General features: G+C 44.5%; 1 pseudogene across 1 annotated transcript in view; it reads left to right on the top strand.

The window, feature by feature from the left end:
* LOC144104455 (protein phosphatase 1 regulatory subunit 12B-like) overlaps positions 1-18,795 on the top strand; it is a 92,547-nt pseudogene extending 73,752 nt beyond the window's left edge. Inside the window, exons 16-19 of the transcript XR_013308542.1 lie at positions 3,521-3,556; positions 6,832-6,882; positions 7,638-7,728; positions 14,917-18,795. The product of XR_013308542.1 is annotated as a protein phosphatase 1 regulatory subunit 12B-like (transcript). The remainder of the gene's footprint in view (positions 1-3,520; positions 3,557-6,831; positions 6,883-7,637; positions 7,729-14,916) is intronic.
* The last annotated feature ends 3,316 nt before the right edge of the window (positions 18,796-22,111 follow it).

Raw genomic sequence — 22,111 nt, 5'->3', positions numbered from 1 at the left:
GGTCATTTTTGCTGTTGTGGAGCAGAATAAATACTGGTGCCCAATTATTCAATGTCATTAAGTTGTAACATGAAAGGTGACTTTTCACGTGAAAAAAAAAAGGGGGTGCGTTACATTCGAATACGACACTGTGCTGGTGTCCGCTGCTGCGAAAAGTACCCAGCTTTGTCCCAGCCCACACTGTGTCTCTGGGTGTGCTTGCATATTTCTTTTTAATGCAGTGTTGAGTTTACGCGAAGTCTGCTTTGGCTTTGTGCCAGGTTTGCCCACAGCTCTGATAGCTTCCTGGTATGTGTGCGTGAGTGTGTGCGTGCATGTGTGTGTGTGTGCATTTATGTGGGATGGCCTTTTTGTTTCGATGGGGTTGGGTAAGACTCAAGGGTATTTCAATGACTGCGCTGTAACCTTTGTTTAAGCAATTTTTATTCGGGGTTTTATCTTGTTCAGTGTCTTTGTACTGCGAGCTTGTAGGTAGCCTAATCAGAACCTTGAATGAACTTTGTGATCACATGCTGCTTATGCTACTTGCTTGAAGGAATTTGTTATTCTTTTGCGTGCTTTTGCACTTCGAGAATGCCACATAGTTATTGGTAGGTAATGCCGTAGAACCTCATTGATACATTAAAGAAGAAGTGTGGGAAAAAATTTATTTCTCGAGAAACGAAATGACCCAAGCTGCCCGATTTTAAAAAATGTAAAAATGTAAAAGGAATTTATCTACATTTTCACTTTATAAAAATGTTTAGCATTTCTTGGCACGAGGTACGGAAAGCTCCTTTTCCAGTGCTAGCGGAATTCAGTCCACTTTTGCGTTGTCCTCTTCGCGAAAGAAACCGCGCAAGACATCCAGTTTGTCAAGAGCGGTAGTGTTAATGGCCGGGATCTCTTCTTCGTTTTCGGATGTTTCGCCCCTTCGCACCAATTTCAGTGCAGGGAAGCTGCTTTGGCTGCTGACTGTCGCAGCATTCTGATTTTTCATCCTGCTCACTCACATGCAGCCGCATCATTTCACTTCCGAGATGTGTCGCCCCCTTGCCCTTAAGCACTGCAGAGAAGCTGCTGCGCTTCTCCTCTTTACACTTAAACGCAAATTCGCCTATATGGGAGTAAAATGGGAATGAGCTGTCCTTTAGTACACTCCCTTTTAGGGGCAGGGTGTGCTGCTCAAGTCCTGGAGTAAATTTGGATCATAAATGTACAGAACGCTTACTCTTGGCAATGGAGGCACATTCCCGTTGCGAAGCACGGCAACAGGATGTAGTTAATGGGAGGAGGCTTTGAAACGCGCACCGGAGGTCTTGAGTTTATCGGTTAGAGAAAACTTAAACCTCTTTGTAGCTGCTACAACTTCGCATGTCTTGAAGAGGGATTTGTTTCCGTTGCAAACGGCAAATAGGTATTCCGTATTTTTAGTGGCGGAAATCTACCCCAGGGCTTGGGCAGAATACCCACCCTTCAGAGGGAGTGCGCTAGAAGCCAGCTTACTCCCTTTTTATTCCCATGTAGGCATATTCGAGTTTCAGTGATGTCGCATCTCCCACGGGATCAGGCCCACTCTCGTGTTCATGCACTCCTGTCGTTTTTAGATGCGGCGGTCCATTGCGCTTAGTAGGCAGAGAAGCCACCACGGCGAGTGACTGGCACTGCATTTCAGCTCGTGTCGCATGCCCCCCCTCTCCTAGGTTTGGCCCACTCGTGCTGGTTGGTCGCTAACCATATTATTGGACCAGAATGCGTCAAAATTATAAATGTAGTTGCTGGGAAATCATGTTATCGGGGAGTGTAATAATTGGAAGGAAAGTGCTGTAACTTTGTGGGACATTTTTATTGCCCGCAATTTTGAAGGTATGACCTGGGAAATTGTATCAGTGAGGTTCTGCGGTTACTATAATAACAGGAAGCTATTATAATATATATGGCTAACAAATAGCTGTCAAAAAGAGTAAAATTTACGCTAGAGTACGCAAATACGTAGTGGCTGGCTTGTTGGCTCGTTATTGCGCCTGTGTTGGAATCTGTATTTCTTGTCCGTGTTGCTACCGCGCTGTAGCCCTCAGTTTTGTAGGCAACCTTTCTTAAAATTTAGAACTACATCAATTTGTTCTCGTGGAACTAGAGTAAACAAATATTTGATGTGAATCCGGAGTGCTGATGACCATGCCTAAGGTGTGTTGACTGGTTAGTGTCTGTGTCACTTCTGCTTTTGCCTTGGTTGTCAGGGCAGAATTGATTGACCTTGCTTTTGTTGTCCTTTTGAGTGGAATATTCAAATTTGGAAATCCCATGCCATCAGTGTCCAGTGGTTGCAACAGCTACAACCTGTTGTTTGCTGTGTTTAATATGAACCACATTCTATTTGTTCCGCACCCTCCCAATGCCTTTGTGAACCCATTGGCTGTCTCCACTTTGTGGTGGGTGTCTAATTAAAAAAAAAAGCCATGCTATGTCACCGTTTCGTATTTCCCTGCAGCCATTTCCTTAATGCAATAACTTTAGGTTCAGTGTTACGCAAAATGCTGCTTTAATCCTTGTTTTCGGCAGACCTTCGTTAGTGCAAACTCAGCCAGAATGAGTGGGAGCTTTAGTTATCGATTCGGTTACAGACCTATGCAGCCAGGTTATAAATTTTGTTGGGTGGATTGAAACATTAGATAGCACAGCTACTGTTGTACATGCTTGCCGAAAAAGTTTGTCTCACACAAACATCGGAGTAAACGCAGGTCAGTTTGTTTTCCGCTCTAGTTTTAGAAGCACGGTAGACTACGTACCACCTCTAAAGCATTAACAGTTTTTAATTGAAGCAGTGTGGTAAAGTGGAACCGATTGTTAACTCTTTCAGGTGCCATTTGTACCACTTCGATTCAAGACGAATATTTTTTGGCCTAAAAGCTTATCTGAGCCTCAAGAAAGCTGGTCCGTTAGTTTTCTAAAGGAAAACACCGACGGTTCATTTTTTAGATGCAGTTACAAAAGTTTGCAAGAACATTCAAAATAGTTGAAAACTTTAACAATAAAGCATGAACATTTATGAAATCAGTACGAGATAAATCATTTCATACGTGCACATGACACAAGAAATCCAAAAAAAAAAAAAATACGGACATCAGTACTGGTGGCAAAAACTGTCGGCAATGTTTGGCGAAATATTTTTTGGTGCTAAATTTTCCCAAAATGAATAAATTATTGCTAGCTCAAGAAAACTCTGACGAATCGCAGTGTACAATGTCGTGTACAGTGCACCTTAAGGGGTTAGAGTTAAAGCCATTGCTCGCATTTCTCAGTACGGACCCACAGGAAGTGATGTATAAACAGCTCAGTGGGTGCAGTTTCTTTTTTAAATTGCATATGCTAGCTAACCTAGTTTTTGAACTCTGAATAAGGGAGCCTGAGTCCTCAATGAACGTTGGCTCTGATTTGCTCTAATGAGGATCTGCCCTGTTGTTGTTTGTCACCAAACTTGACCTGGTCACTTTTCTGTGGTGTGTGTCTCACTGTGCTGTGATATCCCGCATGCTTTCAGAACAATCGGAATTCGCTCAGCGATGCTGAGAAAAGGGTGAGTGGAGCCAGAGATAAACCTCTCGTGTTTTTAACCTAATGACTCTCGTTTGTTCTCCCTTCATTGCGATTCCTTTCCCCGCTGTGCACTTATTCCCACTCTGGTGTTGTAAAGCTGCTGGTGGACTTGTCAGTCAGTAACCGTTGGCAACCCTGTAGAGGCGCAGCCAGAACAATGTGGTGTGTGCATACAGCTGCTGAACTGGGCCACACTGCATTGCCCTGACGTCTACCAGAATGGCAAGAACGACAGTCAAACCTCGTTGTAGCAAAATGGTAAAAAATTGTAAAATACTAGTTCAATATAAAGCCGAAATCCGTAATGTAAAATTTTGCCACAAACTCGGGCTGGAAGGCTAACTTTAGTCAGCAAAAGAACGGCAACTGGGAGAGATCCCTCCTGTAGTTGTAGCACCGTTTCGGAGCCATCCTCATGTTTCTTGGAAGACCGTTCCATCGCTTGGGTTGCTAAGGGGCTGAACCGTAAAGCACGAAGGCATAATTAATTTTCATTTTCTTTTTTTGTCTTGAGCAATGGAAATTCTCTCTTAACCCATTCGCTTCCAAAAACGGTGATTTGCAGTCTTTGCTTTAAAATATTCGCCTTAAATATGCATCAATAGATGGCACCACATGCTTGGCTGCTAATTTTTAGATAGCAGTTTTCACACCATGTGACACTAGTTGCTCACTAGTTTTCAAAATGTATTGCAAGAAAAAAAAATTTTCTTGCCACTTCTTTTGAACATGACCAAGGCGTCACGGGAAGACTAAAGTTTCACGCGCTGCTTTTGGTAGTGGGGGGGTGAGGACTGTGAGCACCCTAAACTTTTGGATATTGAATGCGGTTAGTGTGACTTGATCAGCAAGGTTAGGATTAGGGTTCAGACTGTAGGCCTGGTACTTCAGGCGTAACTTGAGCCTAGCCTTCGACATCTGAAGGCTTGCAAGATAATTTGCATCAAAGGGATGTGTTTGGCTGTTTAAATCAGCTGCATATTCTACCAAAAGCGACGTAAAAATGTGCTACACCAAAAGGAGAGTTTATTACCTCGTGTAAAAGATCCTTCACATGGCTATGCTTTCCCGATACAAGAACACCGGAAACCAGCTGTAGCTCCAACCCAGATGCATCTGAAGACTAGTCATTGGCACCATTTTGACCGCCAGATACCTCCAAAGGATGGCATAGCAGAAAGCATATTACGCAAATGTTTAATGTGAAAAGCCCAGGAAAGACTGCGAAAGCTGTTGGATGTGCGACAAGTGCTACTGCGCACACCCGACTGCTTGAAGTTTTTTTTTCACAAATAAGAAAAATTTTACTTCCTCTAGATTTGTGTTGAGAGCAGTGTTTTCAGCGCAAGTTGTTCATTCTTTCCAGCAACCCAGGACCTGTTCTTTTCTTGCGTATGGAACGGCAGAAGCAAATGGGTTAAAACACGTTTTTGATTTCTCTTCATTTATCATTTGCTCAACTTATTTGGGAAAACACGCAGCAAATTATTAGCCTATCTCTAAGGCTGTTCAGACAGCATGTGGTAGGCAAGACTGCCAAACTAATACCCCTGCCACATGGAAAATTTAATGTCATTCCCATCGAATGACATTCGTTCAAAGTAACATTAGTTTGCTGCCACATGAAGAAATACGACATTCAATAAAAACGACATTAGGTATCGAATGAGTTTACAGAACTTATTCGCCAGCGACCTCCGAGCTAACGTATTGTCTCGACACTAGAGACTTGGTGAGAATATACACAGAAAGTAAATTACAAAAGCGTCACAAGCGTTTTAATATCTCTGTGTCCATATAATTGTGTGGTTGTTCATTTATTTATATAAAGATGCCAAATAGCATTGGAAAAAATTATGGATGAGCAGCCATGTTTTTGTACAGCCTGGCCCGTACCAGTGCCCATAGCCAGCCGTATGTTGATGGTGCAGCAGGCACGTTGTGTCTCCGGAGTGCTGGCTGTGCCAGTTGTTGCGGCAGTTGTGCGCGCCGACTTGTTTGGTCCTTTATGTCGCATTAATCTGCTTCTGCACTGGGCCAGCCTGCTGCGGCTTTGTGCTTTCAAGCATAAAATCGCAGCAATCGCTTCCAGCTGCTGTGAGTCCATTTCACAAAGTGACGTCTGCCGTTTGCCTGCCGCCTCTGGCTTAACTTTGGCTTGGCTTGGACTCGTGGTGGATAGCAGTGATCAACACATTATTGAAATGAGGATTAAGATTTTAAAATCGGTTTTCAGTCACAAAGCAATACTTTTGGCTGCGTATTGAAGCGTACATTGAAATTTTTGTATACTGCACTTTCTCTCGATTGCAACCGCCATCATTTGCAAATGGCATTACTTTTGTCCGTGTAGCAGCGTGCGGAAAAAAATGACATGAAGTCGAACAAATGTCATTCGATGAGAGTGACATTAAATTTGCCGTGTGGCAGCGGTATAATTTAATTACTTAGCAAAAGCCTTTCTTCTGGTTTGGACTGTTCAGTATGGGGGGGGGGGTATCAGTTAGGGTCATAGTTTTGCACAGACTTCAGAATTATGGAGTTGGGGATTTGGGATCGATGGGTAATTAATACTGGTTGACAAAACACTGGTGCTATCTTTGTCATAGTTGAGCCGCTTAATGTTGGTCCCAGTTTCAAGTTTACGGGCAATGCTTGCTTGAAAGTTTCATGTGCAGTCGAATTTTCTGATAATCTGACCACTATGGGAGCTGCTAGGTTTTGTATTGGTGCTGTGGAGATAAAAATTAATTGATTGACGTGAACATTTGCAGCATAATTGGGACTGGTTTGTATGTGTAGGCATTCTGTTGTTCTGGATAGAATGATGGACAGTTTTGCATGGCTTCGCATGTAATGTGTATCTGGGCACAGAGTTTGTGCACAGTTGGTAGCTATTGTTGCAGAAGCGTTTTTTGTGCGATTTAGGAGTAAAGGCTGAAAGCCCTAAAGATACATGAGTGGTTGGCTGCAGGAACTCTGTAGAGTATCTGAAAACATTCTTTTTCCAAAGCACTTAGTGTTTTCCTGCAGAGCCAAATTCAGTTGTCTTTCTGGTTACCCCATCTCTAACAGTGCTTAATTGATTGTACACAACTTGAGAGTTTGGACACCCCTGATAAGCTGAACAGATTTAAGAGGTCCTGTCAGGTTCACCTGAATGAGTCTACTCTTCTTTTTTTGCGTGTGTCTGTGTGCCAAGTTGTGCTTTCTGTGTTCTCAGCCGGTTCTGCACCTGTGTTTGTCTTTGCTCAGGAACGTCGAGCGCTCGAGAGGAAAATTTCCGAGATGGAGGAAGAGCTCAAGGTGCGTTGGTCAATTACCCATGATTCATTTAGCTGCTGCAGAACACTCCTCCAGGGTAGTGCTTCTGTAGTAGCAGTGTTGGTAATGTTTCTTGCGGACTCCTTGAGTGTCTTGGGCGAGCGCTGTTTCTCTTAAGTTCCGGCATTTAAAGATGTAATTTGGATTATTCACTGGTGTCAGCACTCAGTAGCAGAGCCGTGTTTCAGTGCTGTACATGCACAAATCAAGGATATTCCGTCGATGTTGCTGGAGAAATTAAACTGGGTATTGCCATCCCGTTCTGATGAAAGGCCATACTGCTGCTGGTAATGCGCTGATTGAACCTAATTCCTTTATGAACATCAGGTAGAAAAAGGCCTGCATTAAGCCTTGTGTGCAATGCCACCTGCACAAAGCAGGTTGACAGGAAGTATGTCAGCATAATCAGGGCTCTGGATTAAAGCAAGGGTTCTTGTTTGAGCTGACGATTTCTGCCCTGTTAGCAAGTGGTCACTTGCAAATTGGAGGCGAGTGTTACTTGTGCTCCTGTCTTGCACTCTTTCACAAGGTAAGCACTGGTTGTCATGACGCACTCCTTGGGAGTGTAAGAGATGTGCGCCGGTGCCCAAGGAAGGCAGCATCGTGTCCACGTTTCAGCACGCCTGTTCGTCCAGCCAGGAACGGCCACCTCGTCTCCCGAGTTTTTCCTTTCAGAGGCTGTGCAACTTCTCGTGGCATCGTCTTCTCACTGTGGTGGGGTGGGCGTCTTGTTGCAGGTTCTGGCCCAGCTCAAGGCCGAGAACGCCAAGCTCAAGGCTGAAAATCGTGCGCTGACGCGCGTCGTGTCAAACTTGTCCAAATAGGAAGGTAAAAAGAAAAAAAACGATTTACTGATCGGTGTGGTCACGCATCTTGGCAGAGTGGTAGCTGCGCCTTGGCTTTGACCGCACTCCATTCTCACAGCTCTCTGCCTGCCGGTATGTTGTAGACTGGCGTGACTAGCGCGGCTTGTACTACCTAGCTTTCTGTGTGGAATTGCTGAAGGCTTGCATTCGAGACGCAAAAACCCGGGGCACGGAGGGAACAGGGGGCATTGATTTGTTTTTCTGCTTTAGGAAACGGCCTTTTGCCGTGCCGGGGTGTCTTGAGCTGGGGCTTTCTTCAGCCCTAACTGTTGGCTTTGTTTTCTCTAAAAGTACATATGCTCGTCGATAGTAACCGCCAGATTAGCACTTGCTCCTGCGGCCGCTTGCAGCAAGCCAGTTAAAACTGTGTGTGTGAAAGTTGCTATGGTTTATATTAATGACAACATTCACTAATAACATGTAGAGATGAATTGCTGAGTACAGGGTTCATAACTGTGGTGATGTATTATTCTACAGTTCATTTGGAATTGGCACCAAGCACATAGAGTAAGCTAACATAATCAATGGTTCGACGAAAGTTCGTCTGGTCAGGCATTGTATTAAAGAAAAAGGAATGCGGTCACTGACCATGTCATAAAATTCAAAGACGTTTCAGAACCTCGTACGGGCTCCTTGATCACGTCTTTGAATTTCATGACATGGTCAGTGACCGCATTCTTTTTTCTTTAATAGAGTAAGCTGTAAATTTTGTGTAAATCATGTTGCAGCTGTCATCTCTATCTTTAAAGTCACAATGTTTTAGAAAAAGGTTGAATGAAATACGACTGTTTAGTTATGAGTGATGCCAGCTGCTTAGGTAGTTTGGTGCTGGCGGTAACTGCAAAGTGGTATTGTTATTAAAAATTGGTTCTACTTAGGCAGTGCTTCGGCTTGAGCCTGCGACTAGTCGTATACAAACACCTAGTCAGCGATGCTACTGTTTATTTGAAGATGTGCATAAAAGGTTAACTAAAGCTGCAACAGCATTGCTGCTAATATGCATGGCGGCTTTTGCGTAGTGAAATGAAAAGTGTGAGAATTAAAAAAAAACAAATCATCTTCTAAAGCAGAAAAATAACTCAGTTGCCCTCAAATGGTGTAAATTGCAGCGTTGGTATAGTGTAGTAAGTACTTGATTCTATTTGGCTGATTTTCAGAAAGTTAGTACAGGTTGCAAAACGTCGCGCTGAATTGAGACCACCCAACAGCCCATCAACAGTGATGTTTTGAGCGGCATATGAATTGTGGCGGGGAACAGTTTTGACGCCACCCAATTTTCACTGGCCTGCAAGGATTTTTGTGGCAGCCTCTGGATCACACTTATTTTGCATTCATTGGAGGACCCGCAGCTCTAGAGATTTTATTCTTTGTTATCTCTGAACAAACACTGTCTTTTAAACGCTCCATCCTACTGAGAAAGCTACTATTTTTTGCATAAAAAGGCAATTCTAATCGCATCTCATTTGTGAACAGTGCAGTTGTTTGTGTCTTCAAGTCGACATTGCTCATGATGTGTTCATATGATTGGTATACCATGCAGGTAGCTTGCTAACTTGGGCAGGGTTTTTTTTTTTACAATTCCTACTGTGAAAGCATTTTTGTAATGGACATTTTGTTGTTTGACCTTCAGAAAGGTGACAGAGCTTTTAACAATCTACTCAAACTGCCCAGATTTGTTCCCAAGTCTCCGGGTTTTCATTTCTACACATGCTGTGCCTACCAGATACTAAAGAAAGCAGTGTGCCCGATGCTTGACTGGATTGTGTCACCATTTTTCTTTAACAGATTGCGCAGTGTTCATAGGTTCTCATTGTACAATGTGGTCCTTACTGGCAACATTGTGCATGATTGCACTAGGCACAGAGGAAACAAGAAAGCTGTGCACAGCGAACTTGTAAAGCTCAAGCTGTGGCTTGAACACTACCTCGACTTGCCTTGCAGTGTGGAATTCGGCTTACAAGGTTCCCCTTAAATGGTGTCATTTGTCTTGCACCCTGGAAGTGCTTTGTTTCTGAACTTGTGATATATATGTCGGCATTTGGTGCTGTTTTTATGTGGCACATTTAACTTTGTTCTTTTTTTTGTTCCCTCAAAGAATGCGGTGTGGTTTGATTTTTTAGATGTGCACGTCTTAACAGCATGTGTAGACAGTACCTCATGTGCTGTAGGAGCTTATCTTGATTGCCACAGCATCATGTATGTGATCACGCATACATAGAGATTTCAGCACTAAGTCAGAAGCAATTCCAGAACGAAGTGGCAGATACCCCTCAAACGAGAGGCCTTCGAGCCAATGGTGTCTACCGATTTTCATGATGCCACGGTTAATCCGATTAAACTATGGTTATTCTCCATTCATCTGCCACCCCCTGCGATTTCACGCTAGCAGGTCCGAGGGGTTTGGTCAAGGCGTAGAATAGGTTGGTGCCATTGGCTGAAGGGGCTTCTTTGAGGTGCATTTGCCGCTTCATTCTTGAGTTGTATGTAACTGTAATAAACTGCAACTCTCTGCCAACTGGCAACAGTATAGTCTATGCATTCGTTTTCATTTCATTGAGGCCCTCGGGGCCGAATGGCATTGCAGAGGAGAGGGGAGTGGGAATATACAGTGAATATGTGGGAGTATATGGCAATGTATAAGAGTATATGGAAATATAAGGGAGCATATAGGAATATAGAGCGGGTTGACAGCTGCCATCGCCGCGGGCTGGCAACGAAACTCAGAAACTGGAACTACCCGGCCAGGCTATTTTTGGGCCTAGCTAGGGACTCTCCTATCATTGTCATGCCTGCCGTTACATGCACACACATTAGAGTTGGGTGGGTTATAATGCACCATGCAGTAGACGGAATTTTTCGCAGTCATTTTCTCTGTTGTGACATGCACCTTATGCAATGTTTTGCAAGTGGGCTTTCTCACATATCATACTTGACTAAAATGAAGTGGCGGAACTGACACTAGGAGAGCTATGAAGGCAGCGGGACGAATGCCATCAGGTATGCAATACATTATGAAGGATAAAAAAAGAAGAGAGAGAACAACGCGCTTTCTCTGTGATTGTTCAAAGCTGGTGGCTGACCATCTTGTTCATATTAGGTGTCGCATGTGGGATAGTCCACTTGTGGATATGTTTGATCTTCAAGAATTTCTCAATACAGTTGACGACCGAAAATTCGGACGCCTGATTTTTCGTGCATGCTTGATTATTCTGACTTTTTCGCGGCACCGCGACATGGCACGTAGAGCCTGAAATTTGGGACGCACTGCAACTGACCACTCGATTTTTCGGATTTTTCGTTTGCACTCGCTGCCAATACCCAAGCTGCCATATAATGTGATGTGTACAGTGGCACCTCATTAATCCAAACTGCAGGAGAGATCGTAAACTTGATCAAACAAAACGAAACTCAAGCTTAAAGGGAGCCTTTTAACTTCAATGCTGAAATTCTGTGTGAGTCGGCACATTGCGCCTGCGTGGTTTCAAATTCATACTGTTCTTGAATGTCCTTCGCCGCATGAACTTGAACCGTAGTCAGAGTTCGCGGAACTCACCTGTGCCGAGTCTTTCGTCCCGAATATGGAAAGAGGCAGCAGCGAAGTGCGTGGGGAGCATACGGCCTCACCTAGACAGCAAGCGCAGGAGGAAATGGTGGTGCATTTCAAAGCAAGGTCAGCATACCCGCAGCAAAATGCACCGCAACCCTAACTCTTCTATTGTAAAATCGTAAACTGGCGTTTCGATGACAGGCAAGACACCTCATTATACGCAAGCCACCGCAGAGTGCATATCGCCGGATATGATGCCGATTTTGGCTCTAGTTGCTAGGCCTATTGACGAAGACCAACGCCGATGGAGTGCTTGATTCAGCCGTTTCTCGATTCTTATTGTTTCGCCATCTTTGTGTTCTCATTCTGGGCTCATCGTGCTGCGGACACAGCACAGTTCCTGCAACGGCGTGTTCGCTTTCCCGTTTAGGCTTTGTCCCAGCCCATGCGTTCATCGGTGACATGCCGAGGGCAGCACAGACAGGCCGAGCTCATGAAAGCGGTCGTCGCCCGTCGTCCGTGCACATGTCACGCGGCGAAATTTAGTCATGAGGAGGTTTAGAATGTGTGCATTACAACTGACCGCTTCCTCCGGCATATCGGTAATAAGTTTGTGATTTTTTCGGTGAAATGTGATTTCCCAGACTGCCCGATTTTTCAGTCGTTTTTCGTGGTCCCTGAAGAGCCCAAAAAATCTGTCGTCGACTGTATTAGAAAATTTCCAAATATTCACCAGAGATTGAATACCACGCCCACGTTGATAAATTCAACTGCAGCAAAACCGCAGCATCTCTGAAAATTATCTGAAGATCGAGTTTAAAGTGTCAAGAAAACAGTACAAGGACATCCTCTGTGCTTTCTTCATCATCGTTTATCACGTGGACCGATCACAATTTGGAACCTGCTAGGCATGGACCTCACATATATCCGCAGGCCCCTAGATTCACATGCCATGCATAGCAGAGAGGTTAACATGCTGTAGCACGAGCAACAGATATCACCCCCCGTCATCGTATGTCTAAGAGTTTTATGTAATGTGACCTCATAGAGTCAAATCTGACGCATACACACATGGCGAACACTCCTTGATAATTGCAGTATCAAAACAGGTTAGTCTAGCTGTTAGCAGCACATTCATTTGAAACTTGGCTGAGGGCAGTCGATCACATGGCTGTGGACGTAGTAGTGAAGAGAATTGGTTTGTGCTTGCTGGGTGTGAAGTAGAGAACCCAAAGCATGAGGTAGCCCTGCAGGTAGAGTAGAACCACCAAGGATGAGTCAGCTGTGCACTGGAAGCTGAGAAATGCACTGCTGGTACTTTTACAGAGTAGGCGGCTGGGCTTCTGTCACCAAGGCTCAGCCAGCTGGTGTCGCTGTAGGGAGGCTGGCCATCCGTAATGCCTTCTGCCGTACTTGCCTTCAGCCCAAGGGGGATGTATCTCCGAGGGGGCATTACTGTGGCGAACCTCTTAACTGGCAAGCTGGCATGTAGACACCCATGTGTATTTTTCCCCAAGGTCTGCTTTCGCAGTGTCCAGGCCCCAGTGGGTTTAGAAGAACTTTTTGTGGGGCTAGATGGTGCATTTTGTAACAAAAGAACTGTAGCGCAACCAAGACGAACACAAGAAAGCGGCACACAGGACTACTGCTAGTTCTGTGTGCCGCTTTCTTGTGTTCGTCTTGGTGGCGCTACAGTTCTTTTGTTATGAAAGGCCCCAGTGGGATCTGTGAATTTTTGTTGTGGAGAAGGCTACAGTGATGTTCAGCTGCACTGGCAAAATCCCGTGCTGTGCATATTGATGTGTGTTGTGTGGTAGCATTGCCTTGTCGGCAACAGCTATGCATTATGCGTGTGGTTGGTCCTGGAGTGACCTAGGTTTTTTTATAACAGTGAAATAGGGACTTGTGGATATGAGCAACGCAACTTGAGCGTCTAACACGTGCCTTGCGCTAGTTTGACATTTTTCTTAATAACTGCATGTGGTTTACCGGAAAAATGTTGTCTGGTTAAGATTGTTGTGTTGTGTACAGCACTGTTTGCGTACAAAGTGCCAGATGTTTTCTAGTTTTTATGTGGAATTCAGAGCGAAGTTCGATGGGACGTTTCGTTTATGTCAAGCAGAATGCGATGTTTTACCAAGGGCAAAATCTTTGTGAAAATGCTGAAAAAAAAACTATCCAGTATTTACATGCTGATTTCACCTGATTTTTGAGGCCATTAAGTTTGTAAATGATTGTACATATCGAACATGTAAAATGCACTCAAGCCTGTGTTCTTTTCATAGAACCATGAATTGGCAGTTGTGTGCATCAGATCTGGTCACTCCTCACCGATGTGAACAACGAGAAGTTTCAAACTGCAGTGTCGTTCTGCACATCATTCTGTAGTACTTTGTGGAGTCCCCCTTGTAGTCTCTCTTAGTATGCTAAAGAGCTGTTGTGGGCCTTTGCAGAATAAGCAAAGTTGTGTTCAGGCATTCTCATAGTATATAGGGTTTGTTTCCGCATTTTTACACATCCGTGGAATATATTAGAAAGTTATAATTATAGGGCTCTTTTTTTTTATCCAGAAAAAACTGTCCAAAACTTGGGCATGGGCTTGTAACCTTGATCTAATAAAGTCGGCCAGCAGTCAGAATCAGTGAGCATCTCTGTAATTGTGGTCAAACACAACCTAGCAGACTAGTTGGGGAGTTAACCTACATCTTAACCAACCTATATTCGAATAAATGTGTTAATCGGAAATTTCAACTTTCTGCGGGCCCATTAATTTCTTTGACAGTGTGTGGATTGGCAGTCAGCTCTCTGCTGTATTCGACTGTGCAGTTACTTTCTATTTGAGGGCGCGTCACAAGAATTGGTACTTTTTTATCTGTGTGCCAAGTGTCGAAGGTTATTGTTTCTCTCGTGGTTTGGAAGAGGCCCTTTCATTTGGTTGTGCTGTCAGCATTGCTTTCTGCTGTGGATTTATTGTCTTAAGAGTATTTGCTTGAAGTGTACACTGCATACTGTGGGCTTATTCATTAATGACTTTGGGATGTTGTTTACACTACTGAGACCCATGGTTGGATGCCACTTCACATTTTTCTCCCTCTTGCATTGAACAGACAACCTTGGTCGTTGTTTTTGTTCATATTTGGCTTAATAGTATGCATTCTTATCATTGTAGGCTCAGCATTTATCTCTGTTAATTACCGAGTGTTTCAGTGTGTCTGATGGTTATCTCTCAGACTTGCAAAGTGTTGACAGTTTACTGAGAACGCTGAAACCTCAGTACAATACATTTCATTGCAATAAACTCAGAAGTTATGTACAGGCTATATTTACGCACGAAAATGTTGGCCAAAAGTCTTCTCTGAAACTTGACATTATGAGTGATAATGTGTGCTACCAGTTGATTGCTTTCTCACGTGTCAGTTTTCTCAGCTCAACGCCACATACCAGCCTAGGTACAGGCCAGGTGCTGGTGTGAAGCATCCGCTGCCATAAATGTAATCAACGCGCAGTTTTTGTATGTTTGTCTTGGCCTGTGGTGCACGGGTGTCACCCTTGTGTTTTAAGGTGCTCGCTCTCAAAGCCATCCACATTTCTTCTGCCTTTCAGCAATCGGAACAACTTCGGGCTGAGAATGCGCGGCTCCGCGAAGAGAACGGTGCCCTGATACGCGTCATCAGCAAGCTGTCCAAGTAGCTGCTCCTCGTCCCTGGCAGAAGAGCTGCCCTGCCACCCCTTTGTGCCCCGTTTTTTGTACCCATCGATCCCTCTCTCTCCGCTGCCCGAAAAGGAGAATGCTCAGCGCTTGTCTGCTCCCTGGGGCCGGCCGCCGTCGCTTAGTTGTTTTTGCCACCACCGCCACGTTGTTAGTCTTGACTCGGCCTTGTGGGCTAGGCGCACCAATGTCGACTGTATTTCATGGAGCACATCAGGGTGCCACAGTCTGCCGAGAGAATCGCTCCTACACTTAGGGGGGAAGGCAGTCAGTACGGAGTGTGTGTGCGAATGAGTACCTTGTACGGCTGCCAAGTCTGCATGCAGTGGTTGTAAATGTCTATAAGGCGTGCCTGGCGAATGTTTTCCGGAGGCGTTGTCTTGCGCTGTGTGTTGATGACCACATTGTTGAGAGCTGTTTCTCTGTGGGTCGGCGACTGCGATGGCAATGCTGTTCAGCTTGTTTCGTTGCGATTTCGGAGCCTCCCGTGTATGGTCTCGCCGGGTTTTTAGTTTACATCCCCCCCCCCCCCCAACTGTGAATGGGCCTAAATCAGTGCCACTCGGTGACTGGCCACTGCGAGATGTAGTGTCAGCTCCCGTCACCTGAGGTGATGCTGCTGCAGTGTTTCGGCACCCTGGTGCTGTTTTATTTTCCGAGTAGCCACGCAGTTTCCGGGAACAGTATGGTTTATAATAGTAGCAAAGTACTGGCCGGTAGGAACAAATTAAATGATACCCTGTGATAACCGAAGATGCTCTTTCTGGTGTACTGCCGACCTTATGAAGCTCAGTATGTTGAAATAGTGTCAATGCCCTGGTAGCATCAGCTCAGCTTTGATAGGGACATCAGTTACACTGAATCTGTATCTTGCAAAGTACTTTGAAGCAGTCGTGCGGTGAAACCCTGTTAGTGAGAGTTTTCCGCTGAAATAGGTCCAGAGAAAGCCCGCATTTATCGTCTATAAAGACAAGCACTAGCTTGACTCTTTACAGGTGGTGAGGTTTCACTGGTGTAGCAGATGGGAGTTTCCATCATGACACTTTGCCTTTTTTTCTATCCTGATCATTGCCGGCTATTCTCACATGGAAAGATGAGCATAATTTGTTATCGGTGCTCCTCCCTAGGACTATAGGGCTGACATGCGGACCAGTTTGACACATGATCATGCCTTCTGAGACTGTACATTTGTCAGCCATAGCTCTGTTGAGGGATAAAATCCGTTACCAATTAGTTATTATCCGAGGGCACTAAATGATATGAAAAAGCACCGTTTTCATTGCTAAGACATTCGAGTGCTCCTGTTATGCGGCGGTTTCGTATGGAAGATGTCCGCTTTGTGTTTTTGGTACAGCAACAGTAACGATTCGAGTCTCTCTGAGCACGTCACGTAATTGCATTGTCAAGGTACATGGCAGTGGAAAGAGACTTTCGCGAGCACGTTTCAGTGTTTGAAAGTGCAGGAATGTTAATACTTTGCCTCCCTCCCCGTGCACGTGTGGTATGTTGAAGAAAGAAGCAGTGCCGATGACTTGACACTCACCTGTGCCCTCCCACCGGCACCCGCCTGACCCCTCCCACCTTTGCCCAACTTTCCTTTGTCTAGTCTTTGATGTGCATGGGCTGCAGTTCTTTCGCTCGTCTAGTGCCTGACGAGCTTCATATTTGATTGCGCATGTGTTTGCTTTTAACTGCTCTGGAAAGTTTTCACATCTGATTCGGATGGAGAAGCTTGCGTTAGCAGATTGTAAAAGAAAAAAAAATATCGACTGCAGTGCTGCTTTCCCCCTTTTTTTTTGCGCTGGCAGTCTCGTAATGCATTGGTGAATGTTTGAACACACTCATTTGTAGAGTTCATCTAGCTGTAGCCTTTCCATCACTTTTTTTTGGTTAGATTTTATTTCAGAAGAATAGGTGCTTTGAGGATTTAGAACGCTAACTGTGCATTTTCTGCGCTTGTTTGTTTGGAGACTGCACTTGTTGACGAAATCGCTGCTCTTGCAGTCGAGCAGTGGTTGCGGCGTTAACTTCTTGCCTTCTGTTTTTTTTTTTTTTTGTCAGGGCGGTCATGCAAGATGCAAAAATTATTGCGCATGCTGCCTCGCTTGTTCTTTGATGGCCAGTTGTTGCGACCCTGCCGTACATGTGGCTTCCACATTGCTTCGACTGGTGGTGCGATTGAGAAGTTACTCGGAGAAGGCATGGGAGAGTCGTGAGAACATGAGCCTTTTGTGTGCACCATGATTCATTACTCTTTCAGCATAAGCTGCTTTTGAGATTTCTGAATTGCAGAGAAGGTGTTGTAAATCTTTTTTTACTCCATTTGGCTAGCAAATTGTTGCAGAAGTCGCCTAATTCTTGGTAGACGTGCTAATCATGATAGCCCAAATTTTTGTGAGCCTTGAATAAAATGTGTGATTAGTTTTATCTTCGCACTGATCGGCATGTGCATTGACAGTGACCTTACAGCTGGTGTTTTGAACCGCCAGAATTATTTGTGGGCATGCTGTGTTAACTTAATGGTAGGTTGGCTACAATCAGGCACATTTTATGTTTTTGCCTCAGTCGTGAATAGTGCTGTTGTAACCCCAAGCAGCCTAGACTACTTGAATGATTATAAATGGCAGACTTTCGCTTGGTGTGTGCTGTTTGGTTCACATTACAAAAGTGTGGCCCGGTTGTAGATTCTCTGCATATGCCAGTCTGTCGCTCTGTGTGCAGCATAGCCATGCGATGCACCGCACTCCTGTTGACCAATGTAATGATTTGCACCGAGGTCACCAAAGGACGAGTCATTGCTTTGGATAAGCCTTTGCTCTTTGCAAAAACTATTCCCAGTGCCATGAGTTATTTGTTCCTAGGCAAGTTGCTGGAGGGTGAACGCTGCAAGTCAACGCCATATCCAGCATTATTTAGGGCATCCGACGTTACTTGCACGAGACCACACAGTTGTGTTACTTTGCACTGACGTGTCTGCCACAGAGAGCTGAATTCTGCAGATTTGCTTGTGCTGAGTTTTTAGGCTGTTGTCAAGAACAAGGTAACCTGCGAGGCATGATTACTTCAAGAAGTTGCAGGTTGTGTTTCCTATCGACATCATGACTTGTGCTCTCTATACAACAGCTGTACATATCCTCTCTGGCCAGTGTGTTAACGCTGCATCCCGACACACTATGGTATGGTGCCTTGAACATACATACAAAGCCAGCATACATGACCCTCCCTGCCCATTTTTACTTAAAACATTTTGGAGGACATAGCTCCACGAAAGTTTGTAACTCATAGTACAACAAAGTGTTGCATTTTATTATGGAGTCAAGATTATGATGTCAGAGTTCATCAAGGTTTCTTTACTTTTTTTTTTTGCCTTGTGGCTGTTTGTCTTAGCTTACCGCAGAGTTATTTCTTCTTTTGATTGTGAAGAATGTGTGCATGTGACGCTGCAGTTCGAAGCCAGCTAAGTGCCACTCGGGCAAAACTGCAGACTCCAGCGTAGAACAGGACAGTGAGCATTTTGACGTGGACATTTAATATATTTATTTATGAAAGCGCTTGCACAAAGTGGACTGCGTCGTTTTACCCATGCCGTGTTTTTGTTCCCCCTCGCTCTATCTACTGTTTTTTTTTTTTTTCTGGACAGAACGAACTTCGCTGTGCCTGTGTTGTACGAAGTGTTTTATTGAAGTCGTGGGCACTCATTCCTGCGAAGGAATTTCAGTGTCGCTTCTCAGATGCGTGTTTGTAATAAAACGGTTTCTTTTTTTGTGACAATCTCTCGGCACTCATTTATTTTTTAAGTAGGGGCAACAACTATTTATCTCTGGTTTTTTTTTTCTCTTGAATCGTGCATAAGGCATTGGTGCACACTGATAATTTAATTTTAAAGTTGGGGCCACTATTTGCCCGTTTTTTTTCTCTGGAATGGGGCATAAGGTATTAGTGCACATTGATCACCACCTGGGAATTCAATGTGCATGCCGAGCTATGATTGAAATTTTCCGCTCATCGTTTTGGTTTGAACAGCATAACTGTGGCTACATCACAAATGAGTAGGGTTGCATGAGGCATACAAAAACTGCAGTAGAATTGGTACTTCGGTCTTTTAAAGTGTCGCACTTATTGCACCAGCCTGTCCTAGTAGCTAGGATAACAAATTAAGCAGCTATTGCAGTCCTGCGCCTCGCCTGACCTAAATGTTGCTTCGACAGATTTGGGACGTCAAGTGTCTCCATTGAGCAAAACTACATGGAAGAAAATTTAAATTTGGCTAGTGTAGGTGAATTATCTGGCGTTGTGTGTTTGCTGACTTCTTGTGCATCATCCCTAGAAAACAAGTTGGGTGTTCTTCCTATTTGTGTGCATGGGGCGAGCCTGAGCGGAGTAAGTGAACAGGCTAGGCATTTCCATTTATGCGTGTTTCATAAGTTGAGAAATTGAGTGGGAGCCACAGTACACGTTTTGATATTTTGCCCTTTTCGCCCTTTCCTTGAACCATGCACGTTATGGTCCAGGTATCCAGCCACTGCGACTACTACTGCGCATTTAAAACTACCGTTATTTCTGGCATGCATTTTATCACTATGCATGTTGGAAAGTTGATATTTTGCACTTTGTGGACTGTTTAGATGTAGACTGCAGTTTTAACTCATTGCAAGGGTTTGTGATACTCGAGCTGCGCATGCACATTCATTGTTACGTGCTGGCGGGATGCCTTGCACCTCTAACTATGGGCCGGAGTCGGACAATCTAGTACTTTTTTCGGTAAAAGTTGAGGCCTGCATACCATAGACCGTGTGTGTGCTATATTACTGACATTACTGGCATGCACTCTTGTAAGATGCAGTAACCTCGTTCAAATGTCATACAACTAATTTTTTTTTGTGCAAAATCATACATTTCTCATACTGATGTCATAAAATATCATACAAATTGTATAACATCTTTATGAAGCCTGTATAAGGTTATTTATTGCATCAACTTTTTTCATCAGGGAGTGGCTTCGCCTTAGTGAGGGCGATCGAGCTGTGCTCTGAAGAAAGTCACCACTGCAAGTAGGTGAAACTGCAAAATCCGAGTTCCAGGTACACATCAGAAACGGATCTTGAGTAGAACTTCTTGCTGGGCTCATTGGTGCTTTCTGACATTCCTCTTTTCCTTTCCCTTGTTTGCTCATTTCTGACAAGTAAAGCAGCACGAATGAAGGTGCTGATCGTTTCGCCTCTGGTGACCTTCGTTGCGCTGCTTTACTTATGCCATCACAGCTCTCTGGTGTGTGTCTGAGTCTGTGGCGCAACAGATGACTCGTCTAGGGCCCACTTGCACGCGGACAATTAGACAGGTTCCCAGTTTAGTCTTATTTGCAGTCTGAATTGCATTAGTTTTGAGGAAAGGCACAAAACTGGCTCGTTTTGTTGGACACCCTGACAGTGCCATGAAAAGAATGAATGTAGATCTAAGCTTAACAGCTTAGCACAATAATCAGTGAAAGCCGATTGGCCGAGATGTCTGGAGTGGCAGGCCCATTTTGACATTTCACTGCTGACTACCTCAGTTGGGCGTCTCGCAGAACCGTTTCGCCGTCTCTACGCTGATGTGCATACTCGGCCTTCCACTTGCAGTCTTCGGTTCAATCGCACTCCCAGCACAGTTCACGGACTCCAGAGCCCACTTTCACAAAGCATTTTAATAGTCTAGTTCCCAGCGTTGTCTTATTAATGCAAAAGCATTATATAACTCAATCTTGTCCACAGAATCTGTCCGCACAATGTCACTGCAGATGAATGAATGTGTAAAAGTTTAAAGGTAATGAGGAATAAATTAATGGTGTAATATGTTGTGATGAACGATGACGTTACACCAATGATTAGTAAAATTAATTTGCGTAATTAATAAAAATGGGAATTAGTGAAGTTGCAAAGAGAAAATTAGGAATGGGAAGTGATACGTAAGCACAAGAGGGGGGACAAGCTTGGCAGAGTCGCTGGAAATTGCAACGGTCGTGGAGAATTTGGATTTTTACAACAGCCAAAATAATGGAGACGGTAATGGTCGCACAGTGGAGCCTAGCAAATGGATAATTCGGGGTAGCGTAAGAATTAGTGAAATCCCCGAAAGCAGTGTGAAAAGGGAAAACGGCAGGTGATTAAAGATATGTTAAAGGGCAGTGTAGCTAATTTGCCAGCAAAAAATGCCACCGCATCTACGTTATAACTATCGACCTCAAGCGCATACATCAACATAAGATGCCATCCGCGATGGCTCTGCGGCTTCAGTGTTGGACTGTTGAGCCCAAGAGCGCAGGATGAAATCCATGATACGATGGCCGCATTTAGATGGAGACGGAATGCAAGAGCAATGCCTGAAGGTAGTCTAATTCAATCTGGAGTCCTCCACTAAACTGGCTTCTTGACATTAAAAGCTATCATACCGTACCATGCACACTATAAAATTCCACACCATACCATACGTGAACACCATTCCATACCATAATAATGTGCCATTTTAACAAAGATGTTGCTAAATTGGAGCGCATCCAACGCCTTTCTGCAAGATTTATTTTATCTGACTGTCGGTCAACTTCATCTGTTACCGATGTGCTGAGTCAGCTCAACTTTGAGCCCCTTCATGTACGCGGTCAAGTTGCCAGGTTAAAACTCTTTTATTCGCTCTATTACAACAAATCCGGATTGTCACGTGGCACCTATATTTTTGCTGCACCCCATAGATCAAGTCGACTGAACCACTCCAAGGTGATGCGCCCTTATTTCGGCTGGAGCAAAATCTATCAGAGCTTGTATTTTCCCCTTAAAACGCACCAGCGCGACTGTTTACCAGCATTGACTGCCGAATCGTCTGATGCAAAAATCTGCGGAATTGTTACTGCAACACATGAAAATACCCACCGCGGTGGGTCAGTGGTTAGGGTGCTCGACTACTGATCCGGAGTTGCCGGGTTCGAAACCGACCGCGGCGGCTGCGTTTCGATGGAGGCGAAACGCTAAGGCGCCCGTGTGCTGTGCGATGTCAGTGCACGTTAATGATCCCTAGGTGGTCGAAATTATTTCGGAGCCCTCCACTACGGCACCTCTT

The sequence above is a fragment of the Amblyomma americanum genome, chromosome 9, assembly GCF_052857255.1.
Source record: "Amblyomma americanum isolate KBUSLIRL-KWMA chromosome 9, ASM5285725v1, whole genome shotgun sequence".
Lineage (NCBI taxonomy): Eukaryota > Metazoa > Arthropoda > Arachnida > Ixodida > Ixodidae > Amblyomma > Amblyomma americanum.
This window is presented reverse-complemented; position numbering and strand designations above follow the sequence as displayed.